At 38.6% G+C, this 19020-nt stretch overlaps 1 protein-coding gene across 1 annotated transcript in view; it reads left to right on the top strand.

The window, feature by feature from the left end:
• LOC129723837 (putative phospholipase B-like lamina ancestor) overlaps window positions 1–19020 on the top strand; it is a 48586-nt gene that overhangs the window by 1418 nt on the left and 28148 nt on the right. Inside the window, exon 2 of the mRNA XM_055678296.1 lies at window positions 14419–14654. The gene's annotated coding sequence lies outside the window, so the exon portion shown is untranslated. The remainder of the gene's footprint in view (window positions 1–14418; window positions 14655–19020) is intronic.

Here is a 19020-nt window from a genome sequence, read left to right on the forward strand (position 1 = left end):
TGACATGCGGACGCTAGGTGATAGCAGCTGAAAGGAGGAAAGACAAAATAGTACCGGTCATCTCGTGCCGGTTTCACCCGTTATGCTGGTGGCTTTTAGTAGATTAACCAGAAAACAACAATGTAATCGGCAACTGGCACCTTTTGGTGCCTCTAAATTTTGTTACAGAAGCGGCAAATTGAATTTTCTGTTTTACCAAATGCTGCTGCTAGCGGAAAAAACCTTGCAAAAATGCATGTTTGTGTTGGTGTTAATATTATGACAGCGGCCGGCGCAGCTTTCAAGAAACATTTGTCTCTACCATTCCATCAGCTATGTAGCCCATCCCTCTTTCTATTTATCTGACGAAGCCTTGGTATAAAACGTATCGTTCGAACATTTCCCCCCATCAGTTTCATTATTAAACCGTACCGGATACATACGGACGCTCGGTGTTAGCAGCTAAAAGGAGGAAAAACAAAATAGTACCGGTCATCTCGTGCCGGTTTGACCCGTGATGCTGGTGGCTACTGCAAAATACTAAACTGGCTGGAATTCTGGACGGAAACCAGTAAACAAGAAATCGGCAACTGGCACCTTTTGGTGCCTCGCAGTTTTATAATAGAAGAGGTTAGTTGAATTTTATGTTTTACAATTGCTGTTGCTAGCGGAAAAAAAACCTTGCAAAAATGCATGTTTATGTTGATGTTAATTTCACGACAGCGCTAGGTGTTAGCAGCTGAAAGGAGGAAAAACAAAATAGTACCAGTCATCTCGTGCCGGTTTGACCCGTGATGCTGGTGGTTGTTAGTAATAAATACTAAAATGGCTGGAATTCTGGACGAGAATAATCAGAAACTGGTACCTTTTGGAGCCTCGAAATTTTGTTACAGAAGTTTTGTAAAAGAAGCGTTGCAATTCCCTCTACTATTTGCTTCAATGGAATATTTTTTTTTAAGAATACGGTAGTCAACGTCATGCGGTCGTGTCTTGAATACCACCCTCCTACTTTTTTTTTTTTGGAAACGAACGTTTGATGTCGTCAAAATTGAGGTTTGCTGTTTTTTTTTTTTTGTATTTTTAATTTCAAAATATTTTAAAAAGGCTTATATACTAAAATAAATGCTTCATAAACAGGAAAGACACTGTACTTTGAGCTTGCGAGGAACTCAGAAGCACGTGTTCGATCTATTTATGTGGTTGTAAATGAACATTATCGGAAGATATGGGGAATGAACAAGTTTTACGTGTTGATAGTCATGGCTGCGAAAAAAGCTATTCGAATGCATGAATATTAAAACTCGATTAGGCAACACATAGTTCCGGTTGACATATAGGCAATACTAGTATACAGCAATTTGGGAAATATAGGAAACTGGAAAAATTTGCTATTCATTAAAAATTTCACTCAGAACATGCAAAATTTGATTAAATTGTATAGGAATTATTTAGCATTCTTTAAGACCTATATTCGATAACCCGAAAGAAATCACTGCACGTTGACCTAATTGACATTGCTATGCTTTCTAACATATACCAACAAACTGCACAGTTGTGTAGAGTATTAAAATAGCAGTACATTAAGGTCGCTTTTTACGCGGTTTTTTTACGCGGGGTTTTATTACGCGGCTTTTTTACGCGGATTCCGGAATTTACGCGGTTTTTTTACACGGATTCCGGAATTCACGCGGTATTTTTTTTGCGCGGATTTTGGTTTCTCTTCACTTAGATTGCAAAATTAACGCATGTTTTTTAGCGGATTCCGGAATTTACGCGGTTTTTTTACGCGGATTCCGGAATTTACGCGTTTTTTTACGCGGAACGTATCCCCCGCGTAAAAAGCGACTTCAGTGTACAGTATGCCTCATCTGTGATCTGCCTGGTACAAAATTTGTAAGAAAAAAAAAGGAAACCAATACCATGACTATTAACATTGCAAAACCCTGCAAAAAAGTACGTGTGCCGAAGGCGTGGCGATCGTTTGTCTACTAATATCTCACTCGAACCGCTACTAAGGATTTCGATTACGCTGTTCATCTCGCCAAGGGGCAATGAATCTATTATTTTGGCACAACAACAAGTAGCCGAGTTGAGACGTTTGTCAGCACTAGATCGTGTTTGTAAACACATTTTATTTCTCTATTAAAAATATGCACTGCGCGAGCTTCTACGGTAACACAAGTTAACAGTACAAACATTTATGAATGGAATCTTATTCTGCTTAGAATAGGTAACTTTACCTGCTGAATTTCATAGAAAAATAACCACATTGATCAATTATCGCGTCCTTGTGATTGTTTATATAACTTCATCGTTTGTATATATTTATATAGGAGCAAAATCATTTCAAATCGCCTGGAAATACACGAAAATTTAATCGACCATTTTCGATTTGAATGAAACTTTGCACACGTATTTGGCTTAGCAAACTGAGCACACTGAGGTTTTTTTCGAAGCATTGTGGCCCAGAAACCGTTGGTTGTATAGAAAAAATGTCTGAGAATTAGTTGTAGGGAATTGAAAATGCACCATAAAAAATATACACTGTAAAAAAAAATTTTTTTTGACCAAAAAAAATTAAAAATAAACATAAAATTTCAATTTAAAAATAAAAGAGTTGAATTTATATTTTTATTTTTTTTTTTAAACTTGACGTTAATTCGCAACTTTTAAAAAAAAGTCCAGGATGGAGAAATGAAAAATAATTTTTTTATGGTAAATTAATTTTTTTATGAAAATTTTAATTCAAACATTTTTCAAAATATTTGTATTCTGATGATTTCAAAAGATGCAAAGTCATTTTGAATCAAAAAGGTCTTAGTAGTATACATTCTAAAGGCATTGATTTTCGAGTTATTTCTAATTTAGGCTCGAAAAATTATAATTATTTAGGAAAATACACGTTTTTCTTAATTTGTCCATGGCTCTTCAGCAAAAACCATACGTTCATTGGAATGCTTGTTCAAAAATATACAATTCATTCTTTGACAACAAAACGATTGGGCGAACGGTTCTCAAGAAAAGAGTTCTAAGAATGTTCTTAGTGATATAAATATGTATAAGAATCAAATATTTATTTTCGAGTTTTATTATCTTAGGAACATATATTTTTATGACATAGACTTTACAGAACTAGTTTCACAGAACTAGACATAGGCTTTACAGAACTAGTTTCACCTTAAATTTTATATACATCATAAGTAAATGATTCGTCATCTTTTGAAAACCGCTTCGTTTGTATCTTATTTTCTGAAATCGGAATAAAAGAGTAATACTTTTGTGTGGCAGCTATTATTATAGATTTTTTGAAAATATTGCTCCATTATGTTACTCCTTGTTCATATTCTTCTAAATGACATTTTTGATGAATTTTTATTACAATCATACAATTCTTTTGCGCTTGTAATGGGATGTTCATGTTCTTTAGCTAAACTTGCATTTCCTGCCATTCGTTTTAATATGCCACCAATTGCATCGCATGGGCCTTTACCATGAGAAGTCGCAAAAAAATGCCACTCTGCATAGACGTTATATTTTGTTTCGAACTTGCAAAGACTTGCAAAGTTTTTTCTATTTTTATATTGTGAGGCAGCTCCATCAGACATTAATATCGCTTTTTTCAACTCTATTTCTCTGTTTTAAAAAAACTCATTAATTTGGCAATGAACACCTGAACCGCAACAGTATCATGATGGAGTACTTCCGATATTATGATGAAGCTGATATTCTTAAGTGTTCCAGATTCTGAATAGTAAACAACGAAGGGATGAATGGTGACTTGACTATCATTCCAATAACTACACGAATCACAAATTGATAAAGACGTATTAAAATGAGCTTGACTGTTCAATATTTTAATTTTGCAATAACGTTTTCGCTTAATTTGCGTAAGCTTGATGAGCACCGAGTGTTAGGTAGTGTTGCACTACAAACATATTTTTTATTAAACATTCGGCAAGGGAGAACGTGTAGGTAGGCTAAGGTTTAGCGCTTGAGTTAATTTGCCAATCGTTTTTTTGTCAAAGAATGAATTGTATATTTTTGATCAAGCGTTCCAATGAACGTACGGTTTTTGCTGGAGAGCCATGGACAAATTAAAAAAAAAAACGTGTATTTTCCGAAATATTACTAATTTATTGAGCTTGAATTGGAAATAACTCGAAAACCGATGCCTTTAGAATGTTTACTACCAAGAGCTTTTTGATTCAAAATGACTCTTTGCATCTTTTAAAATCATCAGAATGCAAATATTTTGAAAAATGTTTGAATTAGAATTTTCATAAAAAAATTAATCTACCATAAAAAAATTATTTTTCATTTCTCCATCCTGAACTTTTTTTTAAAAGTTGCGTATTAACGTCAAGTTTAAAAAAAAATAAAAAAAAATCAACTCTTTTTTTTTAAATTGAAATTTTATGTTTATTTTTAATTTTTTTTGTCAAAAAAAATTTTTTTTGTACAGTGTATATTTTTTATGGTTCATTTTCAATTCTCTACAACTCATTCTCAGACAGTTTTTCTATACAACCACTGGTTTCTGGGCTACAATGCTTTGAATAAAACCTATGCCAAAAGGCATACGCCCTTTTAGAATGTAACTCATGGATGTAAAAAATCTCTCCATCTGGGAAATATGTTCAGTTTGCTAAGCCAAATACGTGTGCAAAGTTTCATTCAAATAAAAAATGGTCGATATTCGACCATAGGTCATTTCGCGCGATCTTGCTCATAGGTAGATAATCGATGGACCAACATTTTACTCGCTAATTGCTTGAACTCGATGATTCATACACGATTATCTTACTCAAGCCGTATAATTTAAAATACATCCGACGTCCGTGCAATTTACTTGGCACAACCACGACAACAATGCAAGATAGAATCTGTTGAGGAATAAACAAATTAATGTTAAATATTACCTTCTAGCAATCAAAAGCAATGACAGCTTCTAAATGAAACTCTGGTAGTCACTTCTCATTTTTATGATATTGGGGAATTTTCAACCGGATATGATCCGGATTTCAGACAGTCAATCAATTCCAAAGATAGAATCGGTGGCAATAAATAACAATTTCTAATGTGTATGCTGCGCTATGATGAAACTAGAACTGATATTCTGCTTCAAATTCAGCAATAATGTTATGTGATAAAGATATTTGGGATGGATGGAATCATCTTTAGCAACTTGTACATTACTTTAGGACTTCTCACTACTATCTCTTAACCTTTCTTTTCGGCAATAGACAATCTTTGATCCTATAAAGGTCCTCACGGTGCCCCACTGTACCGTTATTATAAAAAAAAGTCACCGAATCCGGTGATGTTGCCCGAATCGGATGTAGATTATTTTGAAATTTATTATCTTAAACCTAAGAATTCATATTTCTGGAGATCTAGTCGGCAGATTTTTTAAAAATTCACCCAGAGGTTTAAAACTACCTCAAGAATTATTCTTCTTACTCGGATTTGATGGACATTTTTTATAATAACAGTCTAGTGAGCACCGTGATCACATTCAGGGTAAACTCCATGTTCGAAGCAATTCACCTTGTCACAAATATACTTTAAAATATTGTTTTAAAGTTAATATTCAGTGATGATGGTCGACAGATGCGAAAAAATGCCCCAGAGCTCAAACTAAAAAAAAATGTAGCTTTTTGATCGTTTTTGAGAAACTTGTATTATTTCCTTGCACGCTCGGAAATGCGTCAAAATGCCGTAGAGTAAATACCTTAGCAAAACTTCGTTCATTAATTGATCCTCAGTATACTACTAAATATCTTGAACAGGTATCCCTCGTTATAACATAATAGTTTTCTCACACTCGTTTTTATCACTACTCGCCAAATTGACGCTTGATTGTCGCTCGTTTTTTTTTCGTTTAATCACGCTTTCTCAAAACAAATTCTAAATCAAAAATAGTTGTAGGAAATGTATTTATGAAATAATTTTCACTTATGTCTTCTGTCCCTGCATGTATATAGTTTTAAGTGTATTGTTTTATGAACTTAATATATATTTGATCAATTTTCTGGAAAGGGCAACCACGTATCATATCAGTTTCGAATTTGTGTCATAATTTTGTGAAAACTGAACCGTGAAATACTTTCATTGACTTTGGAGTAAAAAATACGTATTATTCAAACAGTTGAGAAAGAAAGAGTTTTCTACCGCTAGTAGTGCCACTTATCATTTGGTCTACAGTATCTGTCTGTCTGTCTGTCTGTCTGTCTGTCTGTCTGTCTGTCTGTCTGTCTGTCTGTCTGTCTGTCTGTCTGTCTGTCTGTCTGTCTGTCTGTCTGTCTGTCTGTCTGTCTGTCTGTCTGTCTGTCTGTCTGTCTGTCTGTCTGTCTGTCTGTCTGTCTGTCTGTCTGTCTGTCTGTCTGTCTGTCTGTCTGTCTGTCTGTCTGTCTGTCTGTCTGTCTGTCTGTCTGTCTGTCTGTCTGTCTGTCTGTCTGTCTGTCTGTCTGTCTGTCTGTCTGTCTGTCTGTCTGTCTGTCTGTCTGTCTGTCTGTCTGTCTGTCTGTCTGTCTGTCTGTCTGTCTGTCTGTCTGTCTGTCTGTCTGTCTGTCTGTCTGTCTGTCTGTCTGTCTGTCTGTCTGTCTGTCTGTCTGTCTGTCTGTCTGTCTGTCTGTCTGTCTGTCTGTCTGTCTGTCTGTCTGTCTGTCTGTCTGTCTGTCTGTCTGTCTGTCTGTCTGTCTGTCTGTCTGTCTGTCTGTCTGTCTGTCTGTCTGTCTGTCTGTCTGTCTGTCTGTCTGTCTGTCTGTCTGTCTGTCTGTCTGTCTGTCTGTCTGTCTGTCTGTCTGTCTGTCTGTCTGTCTGTCTGTCTGTCTGTCTGTCTGTCTGTCTGTCTGTCTGTCTGTCTGTCTGTCTGTCTGTCTGTCTGTCTGTCTGTCTGTCTGTCTGTCTGTCTGTCTGTCTGTCTGTCTGTCTGTCTGTCTGTCTGTCTGTCTGTCTGTCTGTCTGTCTGTCTGTCTGTCTGTCTGTCTGTCTGTCTGTCTGTCTGTCTGTCTGTCTGTCTGTCTGTCTGTCTGTCTGTCTGTCTGTCTGTCTGTCTGTCTGTCTGTCTGTCTGTCTGTCTGTCTGTCTGTCTGTCTGTCTGTCTGTCTGTCTGTCTGTCTGTCTGTCTGTCTGTCTGTCTGTCTGTCTGTCTGTCTGTCTGTCTGTCTGTCTGTCTGTCTGTCTGTCTGTCTGTCTGTCTGTCTGTCTGTCTGTCTGTCTGTCTGTCTGTGACCTTGTGGGACACTTACGAATCCTTAAGGAATTCAGACTGGATTCTGATGTTAGAACAATAGAAGATTGGATGACAACGAAGACAAACTATGACATCCCCTTCAAAGTAGTTAAATCAAGCCGCAATGAATTGGAGTCAGGAGGGCCGAGTCTGCGTCCAGGTTCTGTTGTGTTTTACACCGATGGATCAAAAATGGGTGAAAATACTGGAGCCGGGGTGTTTGGCCCTGGAATCAGTAGAGCTATACCAATGGGCCACAGTCCAACGGTATTTCAAGCAGAAATTATTATTATTATTATTATTATTATTTATTTATTTATTTCCATCTGACCCGCTGTGGTCTTAATAAAATGTTTTTTTTTTTATTCTCGCTTATTTACCGTCGGTCTAGTTCCGCCACTGTTGTGGCCAATCACCGACGCCCAGGGAGACGACTCCACACCCAGGACCCTAACTCACGACCCGTTTATAAACGGACCGGCGCCAACGGCTTTACTTCCTCATACGATGGAAGGCGTGATCCCAGAGATTTTTCGCCTCAGAAAATCTCCCGGTGTCGGCTAGGATTGAATCTAGACCAGTTGGGTTGGTTGTGAGTGGATCACGCCACCTCACAACCATCTTAATGAAATGTTGATACACTAACAATAACAAACAAAGAACAAAGTGCAACATTAACAAACAGATTTCCAGCAATACAAACTATCTAACAAGCACATGAAACATTTTTAAACTATCTTATGCACTACATGAGTCGTCTTAACCTATTCTTGAAAACGTCTATGGTTACATTGAAGTCAAAATAGTCAAAAAATCTATTGAATACGTCACACATCGCCCTTATAGGTTCGTTCTGGCCGTAGTTAGTACGTTGGTAGTCAAGTCGTAGAAAGTTCCATGATCCCAGGCTTCTCGCAGGCACATAGATGTTGAGTTGAGAGAGAATGGCCGGGGCATCAATTTGTCCAGCAAAAAGTTTCCCCACAAAAACAGCTCTCGATATATTTCTCCTTTTTGCTAAAGTGTCCATATCCAGTAAACGGCAGCGATCAATGTATGGAGGAAGCTCACTCGGGTTACTCCATGGTAGAGTACGGAGTGCATAACGGATGAACCGGCTTTGCACTGACTCAATTCTATTTTTCCAAATCTCCGCATTGGGGCACCAAACAACAGCAGATGTTTCTAGCACCGACCGCACCAGGGAAAAATATAATGAACGCAGGCAATATGGGTCAGAAAATTCTTTGGCGATTCGAATTATAAACCGTAGGTTCCTATTTGCTTGTGCAATTATGCTCGTGTAGTGATCTCTAAAGGACATTTGAGAATCTAAGAGCACACCAAGATCCTTAACTACAGTGACTCTTTCAAGCGGCTGACCAGAGATTGTGTAACTCCACAGGATTGGTTTTTTTCTACGGGTGAATGAAATCGCAGAGCATTTGGAGATACTAACTGTCAGGCAATTGCGTATGCACCAGTTATAGAAAGCATCAATATACTGCTGTAGTTCCTCACAGTCAGCTGTAGATCTTACGACGAGGAATATCTTCAAATCATCGGCGTAGATTAATTTACATCCTGGTGGAATGACAAAACAAACATCGTTGAAGAACAAGGAAAATAGCAGCGGTCCAAGGTTGCTTCCTTGAGGCACGCCCGACAAATTTACAAAACTGTATGACTCGCTGTTTCCTAGTTTCACAGACAGAGTACGACCAACTAAGTAAGATTGAAGCCAGTCGACCAGATTCGATGTTGCACCCAGCCGCTCAACTTTCGCCAACAAGATGTTGTGATCCACGCGATCGAATGCTGCTTTGAGATCCGTGTAAATAGAGTATACCTGAGCACCATCTTCCAAATGTTTGATGCAATGAGAACAGAACTGTAGCAGATTCGTTGTTGTAGATCTTCCAGGAAAAAAACTATGTTGGTCTACAGAGATGTACGCTTTGCTTTCGCGAAGCAGGACGCCTCCTACTAATACTTCAAAAAGTTTGGACCCAGCGCATAATGAAGTTATTCCGCGATAGTTAGCTGTATTTTGTTTATCCCCTTTTTTGAAAACTGGGAACATTGTTGATTTTTTCCAGCGCTCTGGATATACTCCTTGCGCCAGCGACTGAATTCATGCTATTATTGAATGTGTGGATATCTGTTTAACAAGAAATTACATATTTGCGAAAATCTGCATATTTTCTGACAGCCAAGCTGCTTTAAATGCTCTTAAAGCTTTCCATGTAAATCGAGGCTAGTGTGGGAATGCCTTGTTTCTTTAAGACAATTGGCCAGTAGGAACGAAGTTACTCTATACTGGGTGCCTGGCCATTGCGGCATTGAAGGAAATGAAAAAGCCGACAGCCTAGCAAGAGAAGGCTCAGCATCAAATTTTATTGGTCCGGAACCATTCTGCGGAGTCCCAGAATGCGCTCTGAGGACAGAATTTAGAACTTGGGAAATGTTCACAGTAGAATCAAGCTGGAACGCCACGGATACATCCAGACAAGCTAGAAGATTTATCACACCGAGTGGCAAAAAAAAGTGAAAGCTCGGATCTTACTAAATCTGAATAAAAAAGATCTTCGGGTAATAACGGGTCTGTTGACCGGTCACTGCCTGAGTAGGTATCACCTAAACAAAATTGGAAAAACTCGATCTACAGAATGTCGTTTTTGCCAATTTGAAACCGAAACTGCTGAACATATACACTCTGCAACTGTGGAGCCTTGTTCAATCAAAGGATGTCAATATTTGGAAAAGGGCTACTAGAGCACCATGAAATTTGGCATTGTGATCCTGGTAAGGTGTTAAGCAGGCATCAGACGAAGCAAATATTTGATACTTTTGGTACGAATTTTGTTTGCACAAAATAAAATCCGTACGAAAAATAGCAAATATTTGCTTCATCTAATACCTGCTTTAGACTTCATAAAACGAGTCGACCCTAACTGGGATCGGGTATTATGTCAACCAGTGTCCAATACCAAATCAAACATGGGTCATACAACAATAGTCTTTATTAATGGACGCAGTTGTGTTTCAGCCCTACAGGGAAAAAAATCCCTTTTAAACAGTCTTGAAAGGAGGTATTCTCCCTTTGAATAAACAATCCAATTGTCAGGAATATTTGATTTTTTGAGTTATTCGATTTCGCTGTTTCAGCATCCGACTACAGATTTTTCACGAAAAAATTGTTAGCGATTGTCAATGGATAGGTACAAGTTGTGATTTTCGTTTGATTAAAGTAATTTCCGCAAAGTTTCTCCATTATAAATGTGTTCCCGAGTATTTTTCAAAACCATATGAATTATGATTAAGTGCACTGGCGGCGAAAACCCACGATGTCAACGATAAGAGTTTTATCTTTCAGAACAAAGTTCGTGGAAATCAACAGATTGTATGAATGAACTTTATTATTATTTATTATGATTGTAAAAATAGTCACGAAGACGTACCGAATTATCTTACGGATCATGCCTCAAAACCTGAATCAACCAAAATTATGTATTGAAACAAGATTTTACATAAAGCTTCCGGAAATCTATGTATTACAAGCAAAAAGCACAGAAGATATATACCTGATAAAGGCAAAATTACAACTGCAAGTTAGCCATTTGAGAGTGGCTAGTGTGAAGAAAAAAACACACCCATAAAACATACCCATATCATTGCGAACTTAATTTAATTGTTAAGATTATATTACCATACAAATGATTGCTGCATCTCTGGGTGATGAAATATGAATAATCAAAATTTTCCTTCGCAACGACTAGTGTTTATCTCTGATGAATAATAAAATCATTCCATAGAGCACTGGTATCTTTGAGGTTACTCATTCATTTTTGGCTCAATGTATTCCTTGACTGATTTCTGGTGACACATTCGTCTATCAACCAATGAAATTTTAATTATCACTTGCACACTAAAAGCTGGCTGCTATGGATAAATGCTTCATCAACGTTAGTCGGTTCGATGTGGATTTTGAGCTGCGAATGTTTTTCTTGCGGCAAGATTGTAAGTCAACATACACAAGTTTAACAATCCTATTAGACCACCTGTCAACAAACGCAAACACATCAACAGTGTTTTTTTCTGAATTTTTTTAAATTGATTCAACCTCAAAACCCTGAGTATGTTTTGATTTTTTTTTCGCCTTTGAGCTTTCTGTAAATCAAAGCACAGCAACGTTTTGATTGTTTTGGCTTCTATTCACGATAATTTTTCACACAAATCAAAACATGTTTTGTCCCTATTAAAAAGAGAAAAAATACCAGTTTGAACTTTACAAAATAGACTTCAAAGTCTAAAACTTAAGTTTTTTCGAATGTTAAAAGATCGGGCATGAAAGAAGTTTAAAAACAATATTTTAAAAACTATATTTTCGAAATCTATTATTATTTTTATTTAATTGGGATAGATTAAAAAAACTGTTCAAAAATTTGTTTGGATTTATTCAAGTTCACCGTTCGACGTTTAAAGCCAACGGTTCTCAAATTGGGGTACCTCAGCAAGAACGCAAAAAAATATTCTAGACATTTATCCTTTTCTTAATTTTTGTGAATCTTTTTAAATTTATTCTACATCATATGATTTGCTATGTAAATAAATCTATTTCAATTAATGTCAGTTTGACTATTGTGAATGAATTTACAATTAGTTATCAACCTAGGCCGAAGAAGTATAAGATAACTGTTATAACAATTACAGGAGCGAGACCAATTTAATGAGGCGTTAATACTTGCTCCTATTTTCACGTAAAACACAGGCTGCATCCGCCAAGCGTTTAATAATAATACTCGAGCGTGATAAAATGTTTAGTGCCACACGCGCGATCGAATCCCATTTTTTAATAGTAGAACTTTGTAAATATTATTGCCAGTATATTAATAGGCACACCATAATTAGAACGATAAAGCGATCAAATATCAGTCTTTTTCACCGCGGAAAAAGGTTAAGCACCTTGTTTTAAGGTCGCTTACGAGCAACGATAACTGTAGTACCTTAGAATTACTTTTGTAAGTGTGTGTGCGTGTAGTACACAGTAAAGAAAATTTACATTACTTTAAATGCACATAGATGGAGCATTGGAAACCACGTAATATTTCGTGTGGCATTATATTCACATGCAAAGTAAATGAATATATTGTGAATTTGCATGCATATTTATATTCGAAGCTTTAAGTTTATATCAATTAACGTACAAATTTACATGTCTTAAAACGATTCTGTATTGTACATTATTTACGATGTGAAATTGTATATGTTTTTCACTTTATGTGCTAGAAATCGTTATGTGCTTTCATTTGTATTAGTAGTAAATTTCATTTTTTGGTACTGTGTAGCCATTAGATCTGTCACTTAATTGGGAATGGTGTGACGTTGTCTTTCGACCAGAATTATCTTAAACTATAGGTGTAAAACTTCGAGTAAACTTCTCAAATCAACGTTGATTTGAAACATCCAATATGTTTATCAAGTAAAACCAATTTCAACAGCAAATGCCAATGGAAACATGCTAATTGCCCGTTAAGTTTATTGAATAATTCAAACGAATCGATCAATGTTTAATCAGCCGCGTCCGTAGGTTCTGAGCTGGATAGCAACAGGTTTTCCCGGTATCGGAACTTCCCCCCATCCCACTCTGCTCACCGTTAACACAACAAAGCCGCTTCCCAGGCGCCTACTGATAGTATGTTGATATTGACAAATTACAATCTAACCGCAATGCCCTGCAGCATGAAAGTCTGGAAGCTGACGCAAGGGGCAGAAATAATTTCGAGAACGTTGATAAACACTGTCAATATAGCACAAATAGGTTGGTATGGGTACTGGCCGATGTATCACATTGGAAAACTAGCCAGCAGCCACGTCGTACCTTGAGACTTGGCTTTATTTGTATGCATTTATTATACCGTGCGACGTCAGTGTTTGAACATGCCACATGCCGCCGATGCGTGATTGTTACTGTAAATAGCCACGCGCAAAGATAATTGGCTATGCAGCTAATTGTTATACATTGTCATCCTAATTGCTACTACTTTTACAACATCGGCGCCATTAGTTAAACTCGCTCTGGAAGGCAGATAGCTAAAACCGTTTTGTTATGTGCAAATATCCGATTGCGGTATTCAACGCTTCTGTATCATTTCCGTGAGAATTTCACGCGTTGTTAACGTAACTAATTGACGATGACTGTGCTACTTATTTGAAAGATCGCTGATGAAACATGATAAGCATCTATGTTTTGGCGACCAAAATGCGATATGTCTTCAGATCACTTGGACTTATCGAAATCAGGAAAAAGCCTCAAAGTCATCGGAAGGGCACAAAATCAAAACAAACTAGGCATCCAACCGCTCTAGAACATCTTTGTAGACCTCTACAGTTGTCAACTGATGCATTTTGCTCCACGACAATGCCAAACCTCAAGTGGCAAACGTCGTGAAACCTCTTTTAGAAATGCAGAATTCAAAAGATGAATCACGCCCATGCCTTACCTACATCAGTGACGGAGACATCACTCAATCTGATTTACATTCATTCTGGTCCATGAAGTATGACTTGTCAGAGCGACAACATCAAAAATGCCAAAAAATGGATTGAATAATTCATCAAATTCAAAGTCGAACATTCTGAGTAATTCCAGTGTCCTAACATGTTTAAAAAAACTATGAGACATTGTAAAAAATACCATAAAATAATACAAGTCCCTAATATTTTGGAGAAAAAAAGTAATGATTGCTTTGATCAGTCACGTGAACTTGGCCGTAAAATCATACTACAGTAACTATTCGCTAACTGGGCACGCTTTAACTGGGCTTCTTTTTAACTGGGCGCTCGCTAACTGGGAGAATTCCAGGCCTATGAAAAGCACAGGCGCGTCTAAAGCCTAGAAAATTCTCAGTTTAAAAGACAACAAACGTCAAATATCAAAACGAACGGGGGGCATGTGTATTGGGAACGAAATTTAAAAACTTGAAGTTTTTCCAATCAAGCATATTTAAAATACAAAAACAATAATATTGCTGGTGAATGTACTCGCTATTTAAAAGCAAAGCTTAAAATCTTTATTTGATTACAATTAAATTAATGACCCTGTTTTTAAGCCCCCCACCTTCGAGCGTGCCGCAACTTGAATGCTAGTAATACACCTACCTACCTACTATAATTTCTCTTTTCGCACGTTTGATGTATTCCAGCCGCAGCTGACCGGATACTCGACGACGGCGCCTACCCAGCATCCAGCCTTCAATGGGTTGACACGCGCTCCGGCGGTTGTTCCTAGCGACGGGGAATAAAACACAGTTTGTTCGTGCCAACCACAGTGCATACGGTCAATTCGCAATTCGATCCTCCAACGGCAACGCCTGGCCGGCCGTCGCTTGCGTCTAAACAACACGGTTTTGCGAGAAAGTGAATGGGTTATTTTCCGGAGGTAAGTAATTAATACAACAGAGAAATAATATCGAATGCGGTTGGGTGCTGTGACGTTCGTTTGTACCAGAGGGAACTGTATGTCTCTCCAGTTTACATTTTACCCCGGATTGGACAAGCACCCGAGTAAAAATAGATCGAAAACAAATCGTCGTGATATTTCATTCGGAAACCATTTTCAAGTGGCCGGCGGCTGTGCATGCGATATCGGAAGCATTCGCAGCGAGAAACACTTTGTTTATACCGACGGATGGGAACTTGAAAATTTATCGACTTGGTAAATCGATCAATTAAAATATTTGCGCTCCACTTTCACGGACGACTCGCAGGATGGTTGAAGAACGTTGAGTGATTCACCGTACATATTAACATACACGAGTGTACTTTCAATTCACACGTGCGAGAAAACGAGCTGCTTTTTGGCGTTCCGTCGAAAGACACAAATTGAACATATTTTAAATAATGGCAAATACCGGAATGTGGTTGAATACTTTCTGTTGACTAGAACACCAAGTTCAACAGTGGTTGAATACTTTCTGTTGACTAGAACACCAAGTTCAACAGTTCGATTTAGAAATTGTGGTGTAGGTGGATATTTTCTCTGCCAATTATTGGTTTTGAAAAAGAGAGATCATTGAAAGGGAAGTTAAATTTTGTTACAGTCCGGCAGACCGTCGTTAGTTATGAAATGAGAAAATTTTCAGAGCGTCTACAGTATTCAAAATGTCAACGAATTAATTTTATGAAAAGCGTTTGTGAATCGAAGAACACTGATAATTTTTTTTTGATTTTTAATCTAGAGTTTATCACTAAATTTAGAAGAGCATTAAATTTGTTTTTAAATAGTTTATTTGACACGGCACGATACAATTTATGTTTAACTGAGCCAAGTACATTTTTTTTAAATTCTAAATTAGCAGGAAAAAGAGGGAGGCCTTTTCTTTATTCTCGCGGCCGACTACGAGCTAGTGGGGATTTAAGGTGAGAGGAGGGGAGTTACAATTTTGATTTTAACTATATTGAGTTATACGATTTATTTATTTGTACATGGCTAAGCAGTGATGTTCTATTTGAGCAGTTTGGACTGAGGTGTCTGCGTGAACATGAAGATGCCGAGTCTTCGTTTGGGTGTCTCCAGCTTAGTGTATCATCTTCTTTCAGCGTGTAGCGGGAATGGTAATCTAACAAATAGATAGAAGAGTTTCATATTTTAATACCAGCGTGTTTTATGAAAACGTATAGCTGTGTCATGTACTGGAGATCACCGCTTCCCAGAATGTCTCTAACGGGTACGTTCGGTTGTTTTCCTCGGGCCCGAAGGGAATCTATAAGCTCAGACCTAACACCACAGTATTCGGTACACGACCAAACAACATGCTCGATGTCATGGTAGCCATCGCCACAAACGCAGTGATTACTGTCTACAAGCCCTATACGAAAGAGATGCGTGTTTAACGTGTAGTGATTGGACATAAGTCTGGACATCACGCGAATGAAGTCCCGACCTACATCCAACCCCTTGAACCATGCTTTCGTCGATACCTTAGGAAAAATGGAATGTAGCCACCGTCCCAGTTCATCTGAGTTCCATGATGATTGCCAACTGTTGAGTGTTCTCTGACGCAAAATGCTATAAAATTCATCATAAGCAATTGGTCTTTCATAAATATCGCCGTCAATAGCACCCACCTTAGCTAAAGAGTCAGCCTTTTCGTTACCCGGAATCGAGCAATGAGAAGGGACCCACGCTAAGGTAACCCGGTAATTTTTATCTGTTAAAGCACTTAAAAACCGCCGTATTTTCCCCAGGAAATACGGGGTGTGCTTCACAGGCTTCATTGATCGCAGAGCCTCAATGGCACTGAGACTATCTGTGAAGATGAAGTAGTGGTCTATGGGTAGGGTTTCGATGATTCCAAGAGAGTACTGAATAGCAGCAAGTTCTGCGACGTACACGGAAGCAGGAGCATCGAGTTTGTAGGAGGCGGTAAAATTTTCGTGGAAAACACCAAAGCCAGTGGACTCATCTAGATTAGATCCGTCAGTGAAAAACCTTTTATCATAACTAACATGTTTAAACTTATTGGAAAAAATCTTAGGGATCTCTTGGGGTCGCAATTGATCCGGGATACCAGAAATGTCTTGTTTCATGGTGGTGTCGAAGAATATAGCATTATTAGAAGTAGCTAAAAGTGCGACATTGGAGGAATCGTATGAAGAAGGATTAATATCTTGAGCCATATAGTCAAAATATAAAGTCATAAATCTGGATTGAGATTGAAGGTCGACCAACCTCTCGAAATTTTCAATTACTAATGGGTTCATAACTGTGCATCGAATTAGCAACCGGTAAGAGAGATTCCAAAAACGATGTTTCAATGGAAGAATACCCGCTAGCACTTCAAGACTCATCGTATGGGTCGACTGCATGCAACCCAAGGCAATACGCAAACAACGATATTGTATTCTCTCTAATTTTATAATATGCGTGTTCGCGGCGGAGCGAAAGCAGAAACAGCCGTACTCAAGAACTGACAATATCGTTGTTTGGTATAACCTTAGAAGGTCTCCTGGGTGAGCACCCCACCAAGTTCCGGTAATCGTACGAAGAAAATTAATCCTCTGTTGGCATTTTTGTGTCAGATACCTAATATGACAAGCCCAGGTGCATTTAGAGTCGAACCAGACCCCGAGATATTTAGCGACTAAAACCTGAGAGATCGTTTTACCCGTTAGTAGGAGCTGCAGCTGAGCTGGGTTATGCCTCCTAGAAAAAACGACCAGCTCAGTTTTCTCCGGAGAGAATTCGATACCCAGCTTAAGAGCCCATTCAGACAAATTGTCTAAGGTATCTTGCAATGGTCCTTGCAGATCGCTAGCCTCGCCACCAGTAATGGATACAACGCTATCGTCTGCAAGTTGCCTTAGCGTGCATGAATTTGCAAGACATTCATCGATGTCATTGACGTAAAAATTATATAAGAGAGGACTTAAACATGAGCCCTGGGGGAGGCCCATGTAACTAATTCGGGAAGTTGTCGAATCGCCATGTGAGAAATACATATGCTTTTCTGACAACAAATTGAGCAAAAAGTTATTCAAATTTGGTGAAAGTCCCTGCGAATGAAGTTTCGCGCTTAAAACTTCTACAGAGACAGAGTCAAAAGCCCCCTTAATATCCATGAACGCAGAAGCCATTTGCTCTTTTCGAGCAAAGGCTAGTTGAATTTCAGTAGAAAGCAACGCTAGGCAATCGTTCGTCCCTTTGCCCCGGCGAAAGCCAAATTGAGTATCTGAAAGTAACCCGTTTGTTTCGACCCATTTGTCTAACCGTAAGAGGATCATTTTCTCCATTAATTTCCGGAGGCAAGAGAGCATCGCAATCGGCCTATATGAATTGTGATCAGAGGCAGGTTTCCCGGGTTTCCGAATAGCAATGACTTTTACCTCCCTCCAGTCATGCGGAACAATATTTAGCTCAAGAAAATTGTTGAACAAATTCAACAAGCGTCTTTTTGCAGAGTCGGGTAGGTTCTTCAACAGGTTGAATTTTATTCTATCTAACCCTGGAGCCTTATTGTTGCACGACAGGAGAGCCATTGAAAATTCCAACATCGAAAATGGAGGCTCTTCCGTAGTTACTAATAACGCGTCGCGAAAGGTTTTCTGTTCCGGTACAGAGTCTGGACAGACCTTTTTGGCAAAATCGAGTATCCAGCGATCTGAATACTCCTCGCTTTCATTCGAAACGTCACGGTTCCGCATGCGCCTGGCGGTATCCCAAAGAGTGCTCATCGCTGTTTCCCTGGACAACGCGTTTACGAACCGCCGCCAGTACCCGCGTTTTTTCGCCTTTACTAAGCTCTTCATCTGCCTGCCCAGTGCCTCGTACTTTCGAAGCAGGTTGACAGTGCCGTACTCCCGGTAGTCCTTATACGCCGCGGACCTTCGCGCGTACAGCTCAGAGCACTCTTTGTCCCACCATTTGTTGGGAGGGCGCTGTCTAATCGTTACCCCGGGTATCGGTTTCGTCTGAGCTTGAGTCGCGGCGTCGATTATCAAGCCAGCTAAGAACGCGTATTCTTCCTCCGGAGGAAGTTCCTCGTGAGTCTCGATAGATTGCGCTATAATAGACTCATAACACTTCCAATCAATATTACGTGTAAGGTCGTAGGAAATATTGATTGGGTTCGGGGGAGTTGAACCATTAGCAATTGATATAACGATTGGAAGATGATCACTACCGTGGGGATCGTTGATTACTTTCCACCGGCAATCTAACGCTAGTGATGTCGAGCAAAGGGATAGGTCAAGCACGCTTTCACGTGCTGGAGGATTAGGTACACGTGTCGCTTCCCCAGTATTCA

The sequence above is a fragment of the Wyeomyia smithii genome, chromosome 2, assembly GCF_029784165.1.
Source record: "Wyeomyia smithii strain HCP4-BCI-WySm-NY-G18 chromosome 2, ASM2978416v1, whole genome shotgun sequence".
Lineage (NCBI taxonomy): Eukaryota > Metazoa > Arthropoda > Insecta > Diptera > Culicidae > Wyeomyia > Wyeomyia smithii.